Raw genomic sequence first — 21,190 nt, 5'->3', positions numbered from 1 at the left:
CCTCCTCCTCCTCCTGCCCTGGCCAGGCAAGCGCTTATTCTACTGAGCTATCTTCCTGGCCCCTATTTCTTCTTTTGAGTTCTTCCACTAGGGAGACTATATGATATTTATACATGTGGTTTATTTCACTTATGAGTATATCTTCAAGTTGCATCTACTTATATATGAAGTCCTCAAGTTCATCATTCTTTATAGCTGAGTAATACTCCATTGTATAAAAATACCACATCTTTTCATCCATTCCTCAGGTGACCGGCATTTTGGTTGCTTCCAAGATTTGGCTATCATAATTTGTGCTGCTATAAGAATAGGTGCACATATATCACTGTGATATGATGTTTTCAGCTCTTTTGGGAAAGTTCCCAGTAGGGAGATAGCTGGCTTGAATTGGATTTCCAGTCCTAGTTTTTTAAGGAGTCTCCACATTGATTTCCATAATGGTTGCATCAGCCTACATTCCCACCAGCAGTGGAGAAGGGTTCCTTTTTCCTCAAACCCACTACTGTTATGGACTATATTGGATTACTCTGCTGAATTCATGCACCTACAGTACATGAATGGCAATGGAATACCCATCTCTGACAAAAGTAAACAAAAAAGGGGGATATAAATGAAGGATCATTTTATAGTGAAAAAATATATATCTGTATATAGAAAATAGGATGGATATAGAGCTACTTTCTTTTAGTTCAGTGAGAGGCAAGTTTTGGAGTAATAATATTTAGATAAGATATCATGTCTGCATCTTGCACTATGAATAACTAGTATAAAGACAACAATATGCAATGTATTAACTACTGTAACTGTCCTACTAACCTGTTTTGAAACTGTCTCCTTGCTACTTCTTTCTCAATGGAATTAATATAAAAATAAATTAATTCAGGAATCATTAAATACATAAATAGGGGTTCTGTTTTTCCATATTGATTCTCATGGCAAATGTTTTCTTCCCCTTCATATTCAACAGAATACTAATGCTTCATTTTAGAAGTGACTAGTTTTCAAGATTTTACTTCTCTTTTTTATGTCTTTAATTTCATTTTAAAGAAAATAAAAAATAATAGATAAGACATTAGAAATGTTACACAGTTTTCAAAAAGGTGAAGCTCTTCAACAATGACTGTTGCACTGTGCATTGATGCCTTCAGCGCAGTTGCCCACGTCGCCAGATATAAGCGTATAAAATTGTCAGAAGAAAAATTTTAAGCATTAAATGATTCTTTCAAAAACAGGATAAAACTAGCAACACAATCATCTTAGCTATGCTGTGTACATACATACATACATGATTTTCCCCTTTCCTTTTTTATTTCTTTCTTTTCTCCTTTCTTTAATCACAGTTGTTCATTCCTTTTGAGTAGTTTCTTGCCCTTTTACACTATGTGTTGTGTCTTTTAGATTTTATTTACTTTTTCAGGTTCTTACGCCAGGGAGACAATATGGTGTTTACACAAGTGGTTCTGATTTGTTTCATTTATAAGTATGGCCTCCAGTGGCATCTGTTTACCTATAAAAGCCTCATGCTTTTTGGTTGTGTAACTTTTATAGTGTATCTCTCTATTTCTCTTGATTTTTGCATTAAGTATAGGTTAGAGCAAGTCACTGCAATGTGCTTTTCATTCCAGGAATTAGGTAAAATATCTCAGAATTATCAGTAAGTGGAAAAACTTAGAAAATAGCATATTTGACTTTCATGGCCTGTGAATAGATAAAAATGGAAGAAAAGGTCACATTTAAGAAATTTATAAAAGCGCTTACCATGAGAATTGCGCCGGTAACTGAATTTTAAAAATCACATTATTTTCATGGGATTCAGGCTTTTAATGGAAGTAAAACTTCCTGTGGAATTTAAATTATCTTAGGTAGGATTTTTAATTATGATTTTATGACTCAGGAGACCTTTACAAAGGTGAATATGGTTAGCTTCAGGAAGAGACAGCAAGGGCAAGAGAAATATAACCTGTAAGTAAGAGACTGCTTACTCGGCTTCAGGAGAGTATAAGGAAACAGGATCTCTCTTTCAAAAATGCATCCATCTATAAGCAGCAGAAATTCTGGTTAAAACGGGCTTAACTATATGAACATGTGCTGCTTACCTAACAGCAAACTTAAGAACAAGTGAAGGAACCCGGAGACCACGAAGGACTCACGGTCCCCTTAGAGTTCTCTCTCTCACGTTTAATGTCTTTGTGCCTTGTTAGGGTTTGCGTCTAGATGTACTCCCAATGCCTCACACTGTCAGAGGTGTGGCCTCTTCTAGAGTGTGTGATGCTGAGATGGAACATTTACGATTATTAGATCAGCCCACTACTGGGTTTGGCCCCTTCCCTAAGCTTCGTGGCCCTGATGGAATAGCGAGAGCAGAAAGAAGCTGCTGAGGTCCCTTGGACTTGCTGCTTGGATGCTTCTTCTTTTGTGTGTGTATTTGGTACAGGGTCTCACTGTGCAGTTCAGACTTGTAGTGATCCTCCTGTTTTCAGCGTCCGCAGTGCTGGCGTGATAGGCGCGTGCCACCACGCCCGGCCTCGGTGGCTGGTGTGGCATGTGGTGCCAGGGGTTGGGTGCCTTTTCTGTCTTCTGCTATGAACTATTTCTTCTCTGCACCCTCTGCCATGCCACCCTGCCTTGGAGGCAGCAGCTATGGACTGCAACCCCTACGAACTGTTGAGTGTTTTGTCTCAGCTACAAGAAAAGCAACTAAGACACTCCTCATGGTAGAGAGAGCTGAAAGATCTGTCTGTCTGTCTGTCTGTCTGTCTGTCTGTCTGTCTGTCTGTCTGTCTGCCTAGCTATCTATCTAATCTATCCGGAAATTAAAAAAAAATCAAATAATAATACTAACTACATTCAAGGCAAATATTAAAGAAGGCAAAAACGACTTCCCAGAAAATCCAAAGTGGTGCTTCCCTTACATATCATCGGCCAAGACAAAGTCCTGTTGCTATTGTCTTTTCCTAGAAGAGTGTCCCTGGGAATGAGAATTTGGTTTTGCTCAGATCCTTAGTAGGAAAGAGAGGAAGGGAGGGGAGGGAATGCCGCTTGGCTTCCTAGCTGGCAGTGCGCATCCCTGACACGTTTGGTTTATGAGAACACACACTTTGGAAACCAAGGGAAACATACATTATTTGGGACACAATTATCCACGCAGTTTCCATTTCTTTGGAAACCTCGGTTTCCTGTTTTTATTTTTATGATCCTAGAGAAAAACTTAATGTTGGCTCACAGGATCATATTTTGAATTACATAAGTGACAATGCTAGAACCAATTTTCACATCAAGATGATACTTACATCCCGCGGACACCAGTGGCGACCCTTGGCTGGCACCAGCTAATGCAGCGAGGCTGTAAAGTGGCCACTAAGCGTTGTGGCAATGCACTGCGCTCCGCTTGTGTTTGCAAGAAAGTGTGAGGTGCAGAGCGCTGGTAGATGCGTCAGCACACCAGCCGCCTTCCGGACTCTGACGTGGCAGTCGGTGTGGCATCCAGATTTCAAGCAGACTAAATGTTAGCATGTCAAGAAGACCTATCCTATTCAATTAATGCTATTAATTTTAACTTATTAGCTGCATAGTTTGGTTTCAATTTAATTTGGATACGGGCTTCTATAGTTTATTGCATCTTCTGAACACTGGGCACTCCTACTGGCTTCTACTTACGAATATGAGAACGTAGAAGCGGAGAGGAAAAGCAGTGCGAGTCAACTCTGAAGGGATGAGCCATTGTTTTTCCCTTTAGATTTCTTCTGCTCAAATGTTAGTCATTTTGTCTTAGAGAGGCTTTGGTTAACTACAAACGCCATTACATTGCTTTTACTCTCCTCCAGGTCAAGGATAGCCTAGATATGTCTATTTTTGTGTAATTCTAACTTTTGTTAGCACATACTTTAATGAAAGAAATCTACCGTGCCGGCCCCGCCCCCAAGGCTAGTTGAGATGGCAATTGGACTGGGTTTGGGGGCGCGCGCCTGTAATCCCAGCTCGTGGGAGGCTGTAAATGGGCAGATCATTATGAGTCTGATGGAGTAGTGAGGACCTGAACACCCTGGAGACACTTCCCTAAAATGCAAAAGAAGAAGAAGGAGGAAGAGGAGGCAGAGGAGGAGGCGGAGGAGGAGGAGGAGGAGGAGGAGGAGGAGGAGGAGGAGAAATCTACACAGTCCACCTATGTATTTTGAAATTGGCAATTCAGCAGTCTAATTTTTGACAAGGGGGCAGAAAACATACACTGCCAGAAAGATAGCATCTTTAACAAATGATGCTGGAAAACGGATACAAGATTGCATCTAGAGCCACAGCTCTTAGTGCATGCTAAACTAAAATAAAAAATGGGTCAAAGATCTCAAGGTTAAAACAGAAGCATTTAAGTGCTGGAAGAAAAAAAAATATGTAAAACTCTTGAAGACATAAGTGGAGGAAAGGACTTTGTGAACAGAACCACAACTGCATAAGAAATAACATCAGGAATTAACAAACAGTATCATATCAAATTAAAAAGCCTCTTTGCAAAATAAACAACCACCAGAATGAAGAAACAGCTTACAGAATGAGACATATTTTGCTAGCAGTTTCTTGCATAGAGAACTAATCCATAAACTATATAAAAATAAAAAATAGAATTTCCCAAATAAAAGATTCAGTAAAAAATGGCAAACAAAATGAAATGCATAGCCATCTTCAGACAAAGAAGCACAAATGGTTAATAGGTGCATGAAAAAATGTTCAGAATCTATGACTGTTAGAGAAATACAAATTACAGCAACACCAAGATACCATCTTTCTCCAGAAAGATTGTCTGTCATCAAGAAATCAAAAGATAACTAATGCTGGCTTGGCTGCAGGGGAAAAGGGACCTTCTACATGGTTGGTGGGGATGTAAAATAGTAAAAGCACTGTGGAGATCAGAATGGAGATCCCCCGAAAACTAAAAGTGGCAATTCCACCCGACCCATCTATTCCTTTTGTAGGTATATTCCTGAAAGTGTGAAAGCTTATATTACAGTGATAAAGCGTACTCACATTTACAGGAGCTCCATTCCCAAGAGCTGAATCTTGGAGGCAGTCTATGCTCATCACCAGATGAATGGATGAAGAAACTGGCATCTGCCAAGTGAAGAACCAAAGTGCAGTAGGAAAGCATCAGCTCCTGCCACTGTGTTGTTAAAATGGGGGCAGAATTTTAGTAGGAATAGAAAATTAAGAGTGGGCATTCTATTACATGTTATTATCATCAAACTTGTTGCTCAGATGACCAGGCGCAGCTTTTGTTTTTGGTTTTACTCTAAAAAACTAACAATCTTACAAAAATAAAATAAAATGAATGCAGTAGTGTTAAATGAAATAAAATGCATGAGCCTAAATTTCACATGGTTTCTCTTATGTGGAAAACCCAAAGCATATATAAAGAGCAAAATAACAGACAGAGAGTAGGAAACAAGGAGATAGTTCTCTTGCGAAATGGGTGGAGGCCAAGGGATGGAGGGATGGAAAGAATAGCGTGAACAAAGAAAATGTGTTAAATATCCACGGATCAAATCCCCATAATGAATGTAACACAACACAAAAGTTCTAATAAAAAGCAATGGTTTAGAAAGCATTGATCACGGAGGTTTCTTACTCCTTTCCAAAAACCAGGCAGATCAAAGGCTTGACAGACCTTCCAGCAGTGTGTCCTGGTGTCCCTTATACATTCTACATTATGGTCTGCTGACCCAGCACGTTACAGATAGTAATACTCAGTAGTGCTTATGCAGAGAAAACTTGTAAAATAGAGTTGATAAAAAAGCCTTAATAGAAATCTGAGGAATAAGCTCAAATGCAATCTTGTTTTTTTCTTTCAGTGGGCAACAGCCCATTTTCATAAAATACCACAGTCAAGACAAATCTGAAAGGTTGTGAACATCATGTTGTCTCTCCGAAGCGGACTTGGGAGACTAAGTGCCCTGCTAAGGTTATTTTGCAAGCTAGTAGAAAGGGGAAGATTAGAATAGAGGTGTTTAGGAAGAGTATTGGTCTCTGTCCTTGAATTGTATATACACTTTTGGGAAAACAGAGTTGGCTACCTGGAGGTCAAAGCCGGAAGCGCAAGCATATGCCCAAACTGGTGGTTTATTTCCTTCCAGCCCGCACTCTTACTGCCGCGTGGTTGAATAGCTCAGCGCTGCATTCACAGGTGATGGTAGGGCTATAAGCACGCCAATCTGAAGAGTACATTTAGGAAAACTTCCCCGGAAGCCACTGCCCATGCTTTGCAATCAAGACATAGTATGAGCCATGATGATTGTTTTAAAAAATTTAAGTCTCTTAACTTTAAAGACTCTTAACAAAGTCTTTAAAACTGGTACCACAATAAACTATTTCACCAAGTATTAGTCAATTTAGAAAAGGCAGTCAGTTCACTGATGTTAGCAATATTCAGTCTTTTTTAAAAAATGGATGAAAACATAAATTACAAATAATTCCCATAAGATAGAGAGCGCTCTGAGAAGTTGTATGTTTTATATGAAGTTCAGATCTGCATAAGGATAAAAAAGAAGCTACAATAGTTAAAATATCGAAAGGGTTTTCTTTGGGCAAAAATGATGTTTATTTTGCACAAATCTTTCTTGAAATTCACCTTTGGACTTAGCCAGTGGCTTTTGATGGTGGCCGTGGAGGTGCCTGGTGTTTGGATTGGAAAGCACATTCAGTACTAAGCAATTATGACCGAGTGCAGAATCATAAACCACATAGCTTATGACCTAAAAAAGAAAACCAACAGCAAAAAACAAACTACTGCTCAGAAAATTTCCAGTATTGTGAATTAGACAATTCAGTTCTCAAACTGAAGATCTGTGGAAAGATTCCTCAGCTCAGAGCACTGAGGTAGCTGGGTAGCTCCCTTCTTTCAAGCACGATGTCTGCATACCTGTCGGCCATATTTTCTTCTATCAGATACTGTTGCTAGGGCAACCACCTCCTTTGTACAGGCTTAGGGTTGCTGCTTCTTTTTTGGAAGCAGACGCTGGGATGTTTGCCAGAATTTCAGTTCTCAAATTTAGGACTCTACTGTAGCTCACTTAACCCTTTCACTGGTCTGAGAAAATACAAGATACAAAAGCTTTTTAATTTTTTTCCCAAGGGGAAGCAGAAGTCATTGCTAGAAATAGCGCTTCACCATGACATGCTGTGGTGATAAAGAAATTAAAGAAGGATTTTTAATCATTAAAGAGGAGGAAAACATTGATTTTTTTTTTTAAGAAAAAAGATTGTCTTTCTTTTTCAGAACAATTCAGAAGGGTTATGATTTAAGTCCAGTTCTCTGAGTCTCATCTAGTACAGGGGAAAAAAATCAACTCCCATTAATAAAAAGCAATGGATTTTTAATACATTCTTTACTGCTCTCTACTGAAACACAGCATGTGCCATCATTAGAAAAGGAACACATAAAATCTCCTGACTCTGTCCTGCTAATCACTGGAGCAGATCACATTCCTTAATCTTCACTTCCTGTCCTTACTTCATTGAATCCTGCTCTCATTAGATTTCTGGTTGAGAAGTAACTTCTTGACTTCCCATCCACCTTTTGATGTGGTTATGTATCATGAGTTTAGTGGACTGGTCCTTGTGTTTTTGAGCTCCAAGGATTAAAAATTCTTTATATTTTGATGAAATTTGGCTGTTACTTCCATTGTTGTCCTGTCTTTTGAGCTTGTATAGAGGAAACGTAGCCATCTCCCACATAGAGCTCTTCAGTGACACTGAACACAGCTCTCCTGACTGCCAGGTGGCCTGGCAGTGACTTGGGTCATAGACTTGACTGACTGCCTCATGATGGGCGGGACCTCGGGATCCAAGGGGCACAGAGGCCAGGACACCCTTCCCTAGCCTGTTTCCATTCAGTGGCAGAACACAGCTGCCACTGGAAACTAGTCTTGCCCTGTGAGAACGCACTGAAGATCTGTCTTCACCTCGGGGCTTTCTCTAGCTCAGGTGAGGAAGCGCTTGCTGTGGTGTGAGGCTTTCCTGTGCAGACCTTCCTCCTCCCTCCCTGAGAGCCAGAGCAGCATCACATCTTCCTCTCTGCTGCCGATTTCTCCTCACTACCCTTGGGTATATTGCAGATATATTTCCAAAGATATCTCTGATGCTCCTGGTTCCACCACGGCCTCTGCTTCTTGGAAGCTCAACGCGACATGCTAAGTATACTTTCAAAGCTAAATATTTTCAGCGTATCAGTCTTTCTGATTTGTATGTGGTATTCTGCCGAATGCATTCCCAGCTTCTCAGGCTTCATCCCAGCTGAGGCACCCAGGGAAGCAGGCATTTCCCAGGATTGTCTGAATAATGCCAAGCTGCACTTGTCAAAGCTGGCGTTGTGAGCAGCTTCCTAATGCCTCCCAGGGTGACACCAACGTCTCGGACACACAGCACTCTGGGGTCATGGGGCAGCATGGAGAAAGCCAAGTAATGAGTTTGGACTGACATAAAAGTGGTACACGTGAACCTTCTGACTGAAGCCCTTTGGAATGCGAGTCCATTGAGAGGTTTTCACATGAATTATTTGTAATAAAATTCCTGCTCTCATGGGCTACAGGAGCAATTAAAATCTACACTGAAATATTCACATCTGTTTCAAGTTTATTTGGTGAATTCGGGCCCCACCAAACCATGCACTGTGTTAGCTTTTTCTAGCACTTCCTGCCCGCTGGAATTCTGTGTCACAGTATTTACATAGAGTTGCTGATAAAGAAGACCAGTGGAGGTGCTGCCCATAGATTCTCTTCCAATGAGATCACCACTTACCACTGAAAAGGGTTATCAACTTGATCATATATCTGAAGAATTATATTGTTATACACAGCAGTTTCTCCATCTTTTCTGTTTTCAAATTTATTACAAAAATAAAGACAAACATACCTGAAGGTATTTTTCAACATATTTAAAAAAAAATTACTTACATATTAGTATCCTCAATAGGGTGACTACATGAGATGTGATGCATTTTTAGTATTTCTGGGTGTTCAATGTGTATTGTACTTGTCAGTTTAGAGCACACAATCTGTATTTGGTGTTATCATATAAAGGTAAAAGGAACGGAATATCTTGTCAGTATGACTCTGTTAAGAGTTTAGTTTGAGGGCTGGAGAGATAGCTCAGCAGTCTAAGTGCCTACCTAGCGAGCACAAGGACCTGGGTTTGAACCTTGATACTGCATGCCAAGCTGGCCACTGAAACAGGGCATGGAGGTACATGCCCATAATCCTAGTGCTGAGGAGGCTGAGACAGAAGGATCACTAGGAGTCCAAGGAGTGTAGTGAGACCCTGTACCAAATAAATAAGCAAATAAATAAAAGATTAAAAAATTAAAAAGAGTTTACTTTGATACCACTAGACATGTAAAATTGTTAATAATGTTTCTTGGGCCGGTAAGATAGCTCAGCAGAATGAAGCTCCTGCTTAAGCAAGCTTAGGCAAGCACAGGGACTGCTGTTCAATCCCTGGTATCACATGCCACACTGGCCCTGCCTCAAGGCATGCTGCGCCAGCCAGAGTCCAGGCCTAGTGGCAAATGCCTGTAATCCCAGTGCTGGGGAGGCTGAAAGCAGGAGGATCACCATGAGTCCGAGCTGCATAGTGAGACCCTGCAACAACCAAATACATTAATAATAATAATAATATTTCTTATTGTACACAAAATGTTCAATTGTAGGCTTTTGTGCTCCACTGTTCAAAATGAGAATTTTTTTTTTTTGCTCCACATGCCTTCAGGGCAGGTTTGGCTGGCTTGAGTTGTGGGGATCAAACCACAGCAACCTGGCCTGACTGCTTTGTTGAAGCAGCCACGTAAAGAACTGAGCTAAGGGGCAGGCCTCCTAAAATGAGAATATTAAAAGGCACTTCATTACAGAATCATTGTAGACAAAAAATAAAACAAACCTCACTGAGAAGTGATAAAAACATTTTAAGTACAAAGAAAATACGAATGAGCATGATTAAAGTGCCCTTCGGAAGAATTTGTCAAACCTTTCCGTGTCCGTCACTCGTCATTGCTAACGTAGTCTGGCGAGTGGTAAGGCAATGGCAAGCAGAAACCCTGAGATGAACCAGGACTTAGCGGCAGATCTATGTAAGCTGCTGGTCACTGGTCAGGATCGCTCCCAGAACGTCAGGCCCTGGGCTCTGGTGGTCTGGGGCTGACATGGTTATGACCAGCAAGAGGAGGAGCGAGGGAGCGTGGTGTGGCAGCGGGGTGTGGTTCACACAGTGTGCATCATAGTGGCCAGCGATGGGCACACTCACACACACACACACACACACGCACACACACACACACACACGCCCTCCCCTTAGTGTACTGCAGTTTCTTAGTTTCCAGGGTCACAGGTCCTGTTTAAGGTTCAGTGTGTGTGTGTGTGTGTGTGTGTGTGTGTGTGTGTGTGTGTGTGATTTTCTATTACAGTAATACAAGACTAATTAATGATCAATAATAGTCTGTTTCTCATTAATAATCACACAGTAAGCTGCTTTTGGATTTATTTTTGAAGTAGGGCAAAACCCCCTACCTTAATACTGCAAAGCATTTTTTCACATAAATACAATTTCTAAGCAAAATGTTTAAAAACATAATTAAATTGGCAATAAACTATGCTAAGCTCCTCAGTGGATTAATTCAGTTATTGCACATCTTCAGTACATTTTCAGGCTTTGTGGTCAAGCGTCACACAGCAATGAGTGCGTAAGGCTCCGGGGAGGACGTCTAGGCACAAGCTTGCCAGCAGTCGTGGTCGGACCACAGGCTCTATGGCCCACTATGAACGTATGTTCTATTTTCTAGTTCTTTCAATAGGCGTGATGATGGGAACACTTGAATTTTTATGTGAATTGGTATTTTGTTACTTTTTATTCTGAAAATTATTCCTTTGAGTGAACAGCATATTTAGAAGTGCTATTTACATATTAATAATTGGATTATTTTTTGGTTAGCATAAAAATCATGCATGGTTTTATGATACATTTTTTATTTCTGTTCAGTAAATAGCTATCAGTGAAATACTTAATTATAGTTAAGTATATGTTTATCTTTATAAATATGACCAGTTATTTGCTAAAGTGGTTGGATGATTTTCATTTCAAATGATAATATATGTGTGTTTGAGTAACTACATCCTCATTTACACATGCTGCAGTCAGCCTTTTCGGTCAGCTATTCTACTAGATTTATAGAAGTACTGCATCAAGCTGAATTTTTATTGCCACGATTATTATTTAAAGATAACCTTTCAAATACCCATAATTTACTTTATGTATATTCTTTTTTTGAAATGTTTGTTCATGCTGCCTATCTCAGTAAGTTTATTTGCCTAAATAAATTATGGAAGTTCTTTGAATATATAATTATATATATATATTTTCTAATTTAAATATATTTATCATCTATTTAGTCTATTTAAATATATGTACAATTTTTTTCTATTTTGTAACTTTTCTCATTCTTAAATAAATCTTGAACATTAGAAGTTTTTAATGTTTCTTGTCTTAAACAATTTTTTTTTGTTTTAAACAACATTCATCTTTCTCATTTCCACAAGACCTTTGCCCGTATTTTATTTGAGCCATTCTACAATTTTAGTTTTTATATTTAGGTCTTTGGTTTATTTTGTATTGAACTTTGGGTGTGTTCAGTGACATGAAGATTGAAGCTGCCTTTTCTTCCCATCATGTTTCCAGCAAAATATACGGAAAATAGTATTCTTTCCCCATTGTGTTAAGCTGCTAAAATCATTTGGTTATATTTGTCTGAGTCTATTTTTGTAGACTCATTTTCTGTTTTATTCCATTAATCTGTAAGTTTCATTTTATGTGAATTCTACCCTCTTCAGATACCTAAAGTTACAGAGCTGAACTCTTAGAAGCAGACAGTGTAAGTCTTTAATTTGGTTCCGCTTCAACATTGCTTTAGCTCTTTTAGTTTTATTTGCCTTCTCTTACAGATTTTCGAGATGTCTTATACATTTTTACACAAGTTTTGAGACTTGGATTCAGATTCGAGTTCTCTGCTGAGGATACCTGACATGGCACCGTTGTTAAATTTTAAGTCCTTAATGAGGATATGCCTCTGCTTATTTAGCTCTTTAATATTTATCCATTGTGTACATATTTCAGCTCTTCAAATGTGATTTGTTCTAATTTCTATCTCACATTTCTTGTCACTACGTCTGTAATCTTTCACAGTTATAAAAGCTATTTAGAAGCCCTTATCTACAGCTTCCATCTTCTCTGGTATTGCGCAGTGAGTTTCCGTTTAGTGGTTTTTCTCATGGCTGTGTCACATTTTTTCTTCTTCTTGTCAAATGTAGAGATGGGTACCACCAACATTATGTTGTCAAGAATTGGTGTTCTGTGTCTTTCTCTGAAAGACTGTTGATTTCTGCTTTGGCAGAAACTTAAATGACTCTGACTCAGCCTGATCCTCTTGAAACTGATTTATAAATTTCTTTGGTGTGGATCCAAATTAGCCTCTGCAATCAGCAAGCTTTAACATGGAACTTGTGGTCATTCCGGGGTCTCTCTAACTTCTCCACATGCTCATGGCATTTGCCGAATGTCTTGCTTTGCCAGTGTGGACCCCAGACATCTCCAGCCTGGTGTGAGTTTCGAGGAACTATCCAGGTTTTCAATACTTTGCCTCATAATTTGGTCTCATACATGCATCTTAGTATTCAGCAATGTACTTGTGTAAATGTGTGTTTCTGGAGCTTCTTTCTTATATGGAAACTTTTCTTTTTCTCTGCCTGCCTTGTGTCTGTCCAGCTATCTCAGCATCTGTAAATTCCACGTCTGTCTTCCAAAACCAGTGAGACCCTTGTGTTGTGCTTCAGTTTATTTTTCTACACCATAGTGTGGCAAAGGTGTGAGGTACACTGCTGAGCTGATCAATACCTCACCTGATTGCGCTTCTCCAGACAGTCTTTTTTTTTTTTTTTTTTTTTTTTGTGGCACTCGGGATTGAACTCAGGACCTTGCTCTTGCCAGGCAAGCGCTTATTCTACTGAGCTATTTTCCCAGCCCTGAGACAGTCTTTTGCTGCCTATGTCCAGTATCTAAACCCAACTCCATCACGTTGTCTGGTTTTCTAGTTTTTTATGGTGAAATTTTGTTCTTCCCATATTCAAGGACTGGCATCTGTTTTTGAAGAAGAGTTTGCTTTTATCCTCTTGAAGTTCAATGGCCAAAAATACTTTTTCTTTCTCAAATAACTAAATTTTGTCAGGTTCTGTTTTTATATTAAGCTGGAATTTAGCTCCCTATTACATTCTCACAGATTATAGATATATCTTAAGTCTGTAGGATTTAGTTGCACTGTCTAGATCAACTTTTTTCTAACATGACAGCTGTTTAAAAATTGAAGATGAGAAGATATTTTCTTCCCCAGAAGTTTTTCTTAGTTTTGTATAATCTTGGCCGTTTTTGGATATTTTCAGATTGCATCTTTTTTTTCTAAAACATATTGTCTAAGAATAAAAGCAGCAATCCAGAGCTGCTTGGATGAAATTATGCTTATAGGTTTCATCTATGTAGAATTGATCTTACATTATGAAATTGTCAAAATTTTTCTTTTCTTTTCTTTCTTTCTTTTTTTTTTTTCTTTCTTTCTTTCCTCTTTCTTCTTTCTTCTTTCTTTCTTTCTTTTTGGTATTTTTTAGGGAAGGGTCTACAGGGTGTTAGGTTCTCACTATTAGACTGGACTTGTAGTGATCCACCTGTTTACAGCCTCCCAAGAGCTGGGACTATCGGTGCACTCCACCACGCCCAGTCTCAATTGCCATCTCAGCACGCCCTGGGGATGGGGCCAGCTTGGCAGGCCCGGGGATCAAACCTCTGGCCCCTTCACCTGTTTGCTTGTGCTTTAATCCACTGAGCTATTTGGCTGGCACAATATTTTCTTTTAGTGTACTATAATGTTCTATATTGTAGTATCATAGACTCTAATAGCTTCAACAATACCTCTGTCAAATTTTGGAATACAAGGTTTTATGGATTCACAGAACTGGGATAGGAAAGTCCTGGCAACACTTGATGCAACCCTATCATTTGTTTTATTCAGAGTTCTTCTTTGTCTCTTTTTCAGCTTCAGCGGGGCCCAAGCCCCAGAGGTGCAAATACTGCTCCTGTAACTCTTCTTTTTCTATTACTCATTTCTTGGTCTGTTTTTTTTCTCAATTAATTTGTTATGCATTTAATAAACAAGATTTTCAGTGACTTTCATCATGATATTCACTTTACATAGACTTTCTTTTTCTAGCATAGATTTAAAGCTAAATATTACATATTCTTAAGGATCTTCATAAGTACTTATTCCACAATGGATACTTTAGCCTTTTACATATGCATTAGTTACTTTATATATTCATTGATAGATTTATAAGAGCAGTATGGATAGGCTAGATATCCTCTATAGCCATATCTTTTCAACAGCTATCATTTTATGTAAGACTTTAATCATAAACTTCAATTAGTTAATGTATCTAAATACTAATGGGTATAAAGTGTCTTTTTTTTTACTAGCATTTAGCAAAACATTTGGGAAACAGCACAAGTGAAACAAAAGCTTTTTGTGGAGAAAATGAGTTTTGAAAATTAGATAATTGAATCCCAGGAAAATTAATTGACTTGTCTAATCATAACAGAACTAAATTTTGATAAATATGGCAGAACTGAAATACTGCATTTTTTTTGAAGCACCTTGGTTTAATATTACAATATTTGGTATTTGCATGATAAACAGAAATTCATATATATTTTCAAATGTGGGACTTGAAGAGACTACGTGTTTTTCTAGAAATTGATGATAGGCAAACGTTTATGAATTTCATGGGAAGTGCAGTCTCTGGGAGACAGAGAGACTGCAGGGGAAGGAGGTGGGAGCTGAAGAAAATGTGAGCGTGAGTACACCAGGTAGAGAACACTTGACACCCCCAGTGACTGTTTAATTGGTCAAAGCCATTGCTGGAGAGGCTGTGCGACACACTGGCTCACAAAAGTCCTTGTGGGAGAATGAGGAAAGGTAATTTATCAATGAGTTTGACTCCAGATGACTTAAGATTTGCTCCAGGAGAGTGACTTTTCTGTTTCTAGATTGAAAGAGCAGGACTGCCAACAGGTTACCAGAATGTCTAAAGTATCAAGAAGTATTTGTTTTAATTTTCATTAATGGCACGTATCTACATGAAAAATACTGTGTCTCTTACTTGCTTTATGAAATTTTGTCATCATGGGGGGATTTGAAGAGGAATATACTATAGTTTGATGTAGATGTTTCACAGACTACTTTAGTAAAAGAAGCTTTGATAAACTTTTTCCTTTGTTATTTGCTGTCTGTATTTTTTTAAGGTTAAATTTATATATATATATATATATATATATATGCTTTTTATTTTTCCAAAATTTTATTGATAAACAGCAATGAGAGTTTCAAATCAAATCGGAAGTACAGTTTCAACAAATAACACACTGCATATATTCTTCTTAGTGGTTAATTGCTGTACAAGATGCGGACTTGAGATCCTATTTACAAACACCATTAGAACAACTCATTCTATTCATTAAGAGAATGCAACTATATATCTATCCTAACCACTTTGAATACACAGATACAAAATGGACATTCATCTGTATACCTTATTTTTTCTAAGTTCCGTTATTGAATATTATAGGTGTGTAAACTCAGCAAAATATTCTAAAAGAGTCTAGTAGACCTAATAGCCTTGGGTCTTCTGTTTAACTGGCAATGTCAGAAATTATTGACCTGAGTCCCCTGCAGCTCAACATAACAGCATGGCTTTACTTCCTATATTTCATCTTCATACTTTTCTCCTGGATGGATAAGACCAAGGTGAAGCAGGACCTATGCAATAAGAGTTGTTTGCTGTCTGTTTTTAATGTTCTTAAATTTGACAATAATCATTTACTAATTTTGCTATTCAAAAAGGCAATATGTTAATGATTTGTGGTAGATCTTTACATGGCCAGAAAAAAACACATAAAAATAAAAGGATTAATGAAGACTTTTTATTTTTTGTAGAGATAAACATGATTAAAAGTTTGATATTTATTATTACATTTTTTCTATTTGACATACATGCACATATATGCCTAGGAAGATTTTCCTAGGATACTCCTCTGTAACTTTCTTTTTTTTTAACATTCCTAAAATGATTTTTAATGTCCATTCAAGTAATCCATTTGATTGTCATCTATGTCATCTAAATCAGTGTCAAAATCTAAGTCTCCATCACTTTCTTCATTCCTCTTGCAGCTTCTTCTACGTTGGATCTTTGATTATTTTCACTACGTTGTGGTTCATTATTAAATGGAACAACAATGTCTTCTTTCTTCTCACACTTTGCACAAACTTCCACTTCATAGGCGCAGGGTCTACACACTATGGGGGAAGAATCCTTCACAGTCTTCTGTAAACACTTAATGCACTTTTTCTTCAATAATGGTTTATATTTGCTGCATCTACCCATCACTCAAGAACTTCTTCACAACACCAACATACCCCATTATGTAGTTTTGCATTAATTTTCTTGGTCTGAATACACTGATCAAACTTGTCATTTTTGAACCTAAACATATTCTAGTGCTTCTGAGGCCTGGAACGAGCCACACTGCCTTTCTGGGAGCTCATCACCAAAATCGCTGCGACCTCTGTAACTACATTCTTTAGCTCGCTGTTTGTCTTTCTTTCTCTGTCCCTCCCCATTTCCTCCTCTCCTTCTCCCCTCCTTTCTCCCTTCCTTCCTTCCTTCCTTCCTTCCTTCCTTCCTTCCTTCCTTCCTTCCTTCCTTCCTTCCTCCCTCCCTCCCTCCCTCCCTTCCTTCCTTCCTCCCTTCCTTCCTCTTTTTCTATGTCCCCCTTCTTATGATTATAAACACTATTACTAATTTTATTTATATTTCCTTGATTCTTTTAGATTTAACGCCTGATTTTTTTTTATTTATTGGTCACATGTATGAATAGTTTCTTGTGTATCTTTTCATATTAATTGAAAAGTTTGTGAAATAATTGCTCCTTTTGTATTTCACTTTTGCAGTCTAAGGCAAATGGGGCTGGAGAGACAGCTGAACAGTCTAAGTACCTGACTGGCAAGCACAAGGACCTGAGTTTGGTCCCCAGCATACTGTCCTGGCTGGGCACCCCAGGTGTGCCGTGCTGGTCCTGGAACCAGGTGTGGTGGTGCATGCGTGTAATCCCAGCCATGGGGAAGCTGAGACAGGAGGATTCCTATGAGTCCTAACTGTGTAGTGAAACCCTATATCCAATAAATTAAATTAAGTTAAATTAAAAAAAAATCTGAGTTGGACATCAGCTTTCCTGTTGTTGGGATACAGTACCCACACCTAAAACTTGAGGGGAGGAAAGTCTAATGTGGCTCATAGTTTCAGAGGACTCCCTCCACAGGTGACGGCCCCGGGGCAGCGGCACCATGGCAGAGGCTGCAGTGGAGCAACGCTGCTTAGCTCTCGCTGGCCGAGAAGCAGAGGGGAGAGCAGCCCCAGAGAGGAAGGCCGCAGGGGCCGCGAGAGTGTGCGGGTCACGTCCTCGGACCGGCTGGGCACAAGCAGAACATACGCCACACCTTTGGCTCCCAAGCTAATTAAGTGGACACAATGAGGTTTAATCTTCCCACGGATCAATTAGTTTTTTTGCCTTAGTTTGAAGTCTGTTTTTGTAGTTTTCATAATAATCATTGTTCTTAAATGGATTAAAAATATATTCCACTATTTTTTCAGTTGTATCGTGCTGCTTTACAATTTGGCTTATGGAGTTATTTGCCATAGAATGCATAAAATACTAAGGTCTCAGGCTTTAGGCTAAATCCTGAGGGGATTTGACTGACCTTGGCAGATACAAAAGTTACATTTCTTGTTACATAGGTCTTTTTGCTTTATCTTGGTCTTAACCATCCAGCAGAAAAGTATAAAAGCGAGGTACAAAAAGTAAAGCCATATTAATATGCTGAGCTGTAGAAGGCTCGAGTCAACAACTTCTGACACTGCCTGTCCTATGGATAACCCACTATTATTATGGACTACTGGACTATATTGGATTGTTTTGCTGAATTCACGCACCTACTATATTTAAAGGGCAATGGAATACCCATCTCTGACAAATCTAAACAAAAAAAGGGATACAAAGAAAAGACCATTTTGTATCTCTATACACAAAATAGGATAGATATACAGCTACTTTCTCTTAATTCAATGAGAAGAGAGATTTGTACTAATACTGTTTGGACAGGATATCACGTCTGCATTTTGTACTATGAATAACCACTAAGAAGACAACAATATGCAATGTATTAGTTATTGAAACTGTCCTAGTAATCGGTTTTGAAACTGTCTCATTGCTATTTGTCTCTCAATAAAATTAAAAAAAGCATATAAATCTTTTTTCTTTATTATTATTTCCCATTATGATTAAAAGATTTCTAGTTCTAAATCTATAAAAATATTGTTTTTGTATTTAAATTTCCTTCCTTCCTTCCTTCCTTCCTTCCTTCCTTCCTTCCTTTCTTCCTTTCTTCGTTTCTTTCTTTTGACAGGGCCTCACTATGCAGTTCAGGCTCACCTTGAACTCACAATGTCACCCAGGCTAGCCTCAGATTAGCAAGGATCCTTCTGTCTCAGCCTCTCCAGTGCCGAGTTTACTGAGATGCAGCACTAGGTTATGGATAAGTTTATTTTGGGGCATAGCAGAAGACCTGACATTTTCGACAATTACTCTAATTTGTATCTGCTGATGGTAATTAGCTTGTCAACATTTTGCTCATAGTTTTATATAAAATTTCTATTGAAATTTTTTTTGTACTAGAGTTACAAAAGTCTTTGCTCCTGCCTGTGTTCTCAGCCTATCAGCAGTCAGGTATTTATTCTTATATGCAATTATGTAATTTCCTCTTGTGACTTCATAGGACATTTCCTAATTCACGTAGCTCTTTGTCCATCTTAGGCACTGTACCCACGGATCCACTCTTAAGAAGAGTGAGCCACGGAACCTGGTGAAAGAGACAGGCTAGAACGAGCAGACGAGGGAACGACGTCGCTTCAAACTGTGGTAAGTTTTATAAAATAGCCCAGACGAAATCTAACTGCACTGATTTATCCAGGCAGGTCTTGGAGAAGCTCAGCAGATGAACAGCACACTCCATATACAACCTTAATTACACGGAGTCACAGATGTCAGGGGGCCGGGCATATAGCTCAGTGGCATAGTGTCTGCCTGGCAAGCGAGAAGGTCCTCAGTTTGATTCCTGGTACGGACCCCGCAAAGAATGTGAAATCAAGAAACGAACACAGCAACCTACAGAATGGTACAAATGTGCACAGCGTATATTATGTGATGAGAAGATTCAAGATACTTAAGGGATTCATACGGTTCAATAGCTCACTAAAGAGAACCTAAGAAGTGTCATAAAGTGCACAAGTTGGCTTCCAAGGATGAGGACAGGGCGTCTCAGGAGGCCCCTAATTGTGTTAGGACCAGCACAGGAGGGGTCACAAGGGGTGAGGACACAGGTAGGAGCGAGGGATGGGTGGCCCGGCCTGCCTTACTTCGGTAGGGAATTGCCTTTAAGCAAACAGCACCCACGGGAGTACTTTAAGCAGGACAGGCCACGATCCGATGTAGATGCTTAAACAGCGTCCTTAAACGATATTAATATGTTTGTCTCTGTCATCGATTACTGAGTTAATATTTTTGGTTAACATTACAGTAAGATGAAAGTATTTCTCAAGCATGCGATATAAATTTTGAATAAGCTCACGTTGAATTTGTTGAAAAGTTTTGCAAATGGTTTCTTTACAACATGTGCGTTTTTGTACAAGATCTTAAAATGTACTCAACATTGGTTGTGTGAGTGTGTGTGTGTGTGTGTGTGTGCATTTAAGCTTATAGTTTTTAGCACAGGGTGTGGTGGGCACATGACTATCTGTATTTCCAGAATGTGGGAGGCAGACAGGAGGATTTGGGGGTTCAAGGCCACCCTGGGCTACATAGTGCGTTCAAGGACAGCCTGTACTACAGAGGGAGATATGCTTCCAACAAAACAACAAACAGATTTATACTTTTTGATAAACATTTTACCTTGGAATTATAAATTTATTATGAACTACAGCTTGATATAGTAAAGAATTTTAACTATATTTTTATATGATATATTACTTTTGAGTTAAAATAAATGTATTAATTTTGTATATTTTTAAAAACATCTTATGATTTAGTGAAAGGTTTGATCCTAAATTTTTTACTTAATAGCTTTTTTCTTCTAATTACATGATTTTTTGTTTGTTTGTTTGTTTGTTTTGGGCAGAACCAGGGATTGAACTCAGGCCCTTGCACTTGCCAGGGAAGCGTTTATTCCGCTGAGCCATCTCCCTGGCCCCTAATTACATGATTTAATATGGTATTTATTGTTCAATTTTAATAATCTTATAGGGATATCAGTCAGTGTTTAGTGAAGAAACAAATTTAATGCAAGGTATACAAACATATAAGAATTTACAAGAGAGGTTTGGCATGGCTGCCCACAGAGTAGGCCGTGGAAGGGTGCACAGGGTCTGTCTGCGTGCTGGCGACTGGAAGGATCCAGTAGTGCTGGGAGCTCAGAGTCGCATCCACCAGCAGGTTGGAAGGGTGGTGCTGGAGGCTGAGAGTCTGTGCTGGAAGCCAGAGGAGGCTCAAGGTGAGGGTGAGATCGGGGCTGCTCTGAGCAAACAGAAGCAAGCTGTTCTTCCTCCTCTCCTTTTATTCTGTCCTGGGTCTTCCACATGTGCAATTATACTAAGCCTATTGGGGTGTACCTTAAGTAGATTTTTTTTCCAACAAAGTACACTGACAAAAGTAGACAGGAAATAAGCAATAAGTGTAGATATTCACTGGTAATGAGTCTTTTAGTTTTACTACATGACTTATTTTAGCATTTATCATTTTTCTCCAATGATGTGTAATGCAATGAATTATAATTATCTTTCCTCAATGTTGGTCTGTACTTATATTCCTTAAACAAATGAATGCTACTTGCTGATACATCATTCTTTTAATTGTGTTGTAATTTATGAGCTAACATTTACCTTGGGAAAATTAGTATATCATTTATATATCTATGTGTTATTTATCTTTCATAATTTTTATATCATCATTGTTGGAT

At 38.7% G+C, this 21,190-nt stretch overlaps 1 pseudogene; it reads right to left on the bottom strand.

Moving 5' to 3' along the window:
* Nucleotides 1-16,197: 16,197 nt before the first annotated feature.
* On the bottom strand, nucleotides 16,198-16,669 carry LOC101565332 (annotated as a pseudogene).
* Nucleotides 16,670-21,190: the final 4,521 nt, after the last annotated feature.

Source organism: Octodon degus, unplaced genomic scaffold, assembly GCF_000260255.1.
Source record: "Octodon degus isolate 3935 unplaced genomic scaffold, OctDeg1.0 scaffold00207, whole genome shotgun sequence".
NCBI classification, from domain to species: domain Eukaryota; kingdom Metazoa; phylum Chordata; class Mammalia; order Rodentia; family Octodontidae; genus Octodon; species Octodon degus.
The sequence above is the reverse complement of the archived record's forward strand: the minus strand, read 5'-3'. Positions and strand labels throughout refer to the sequence as shown.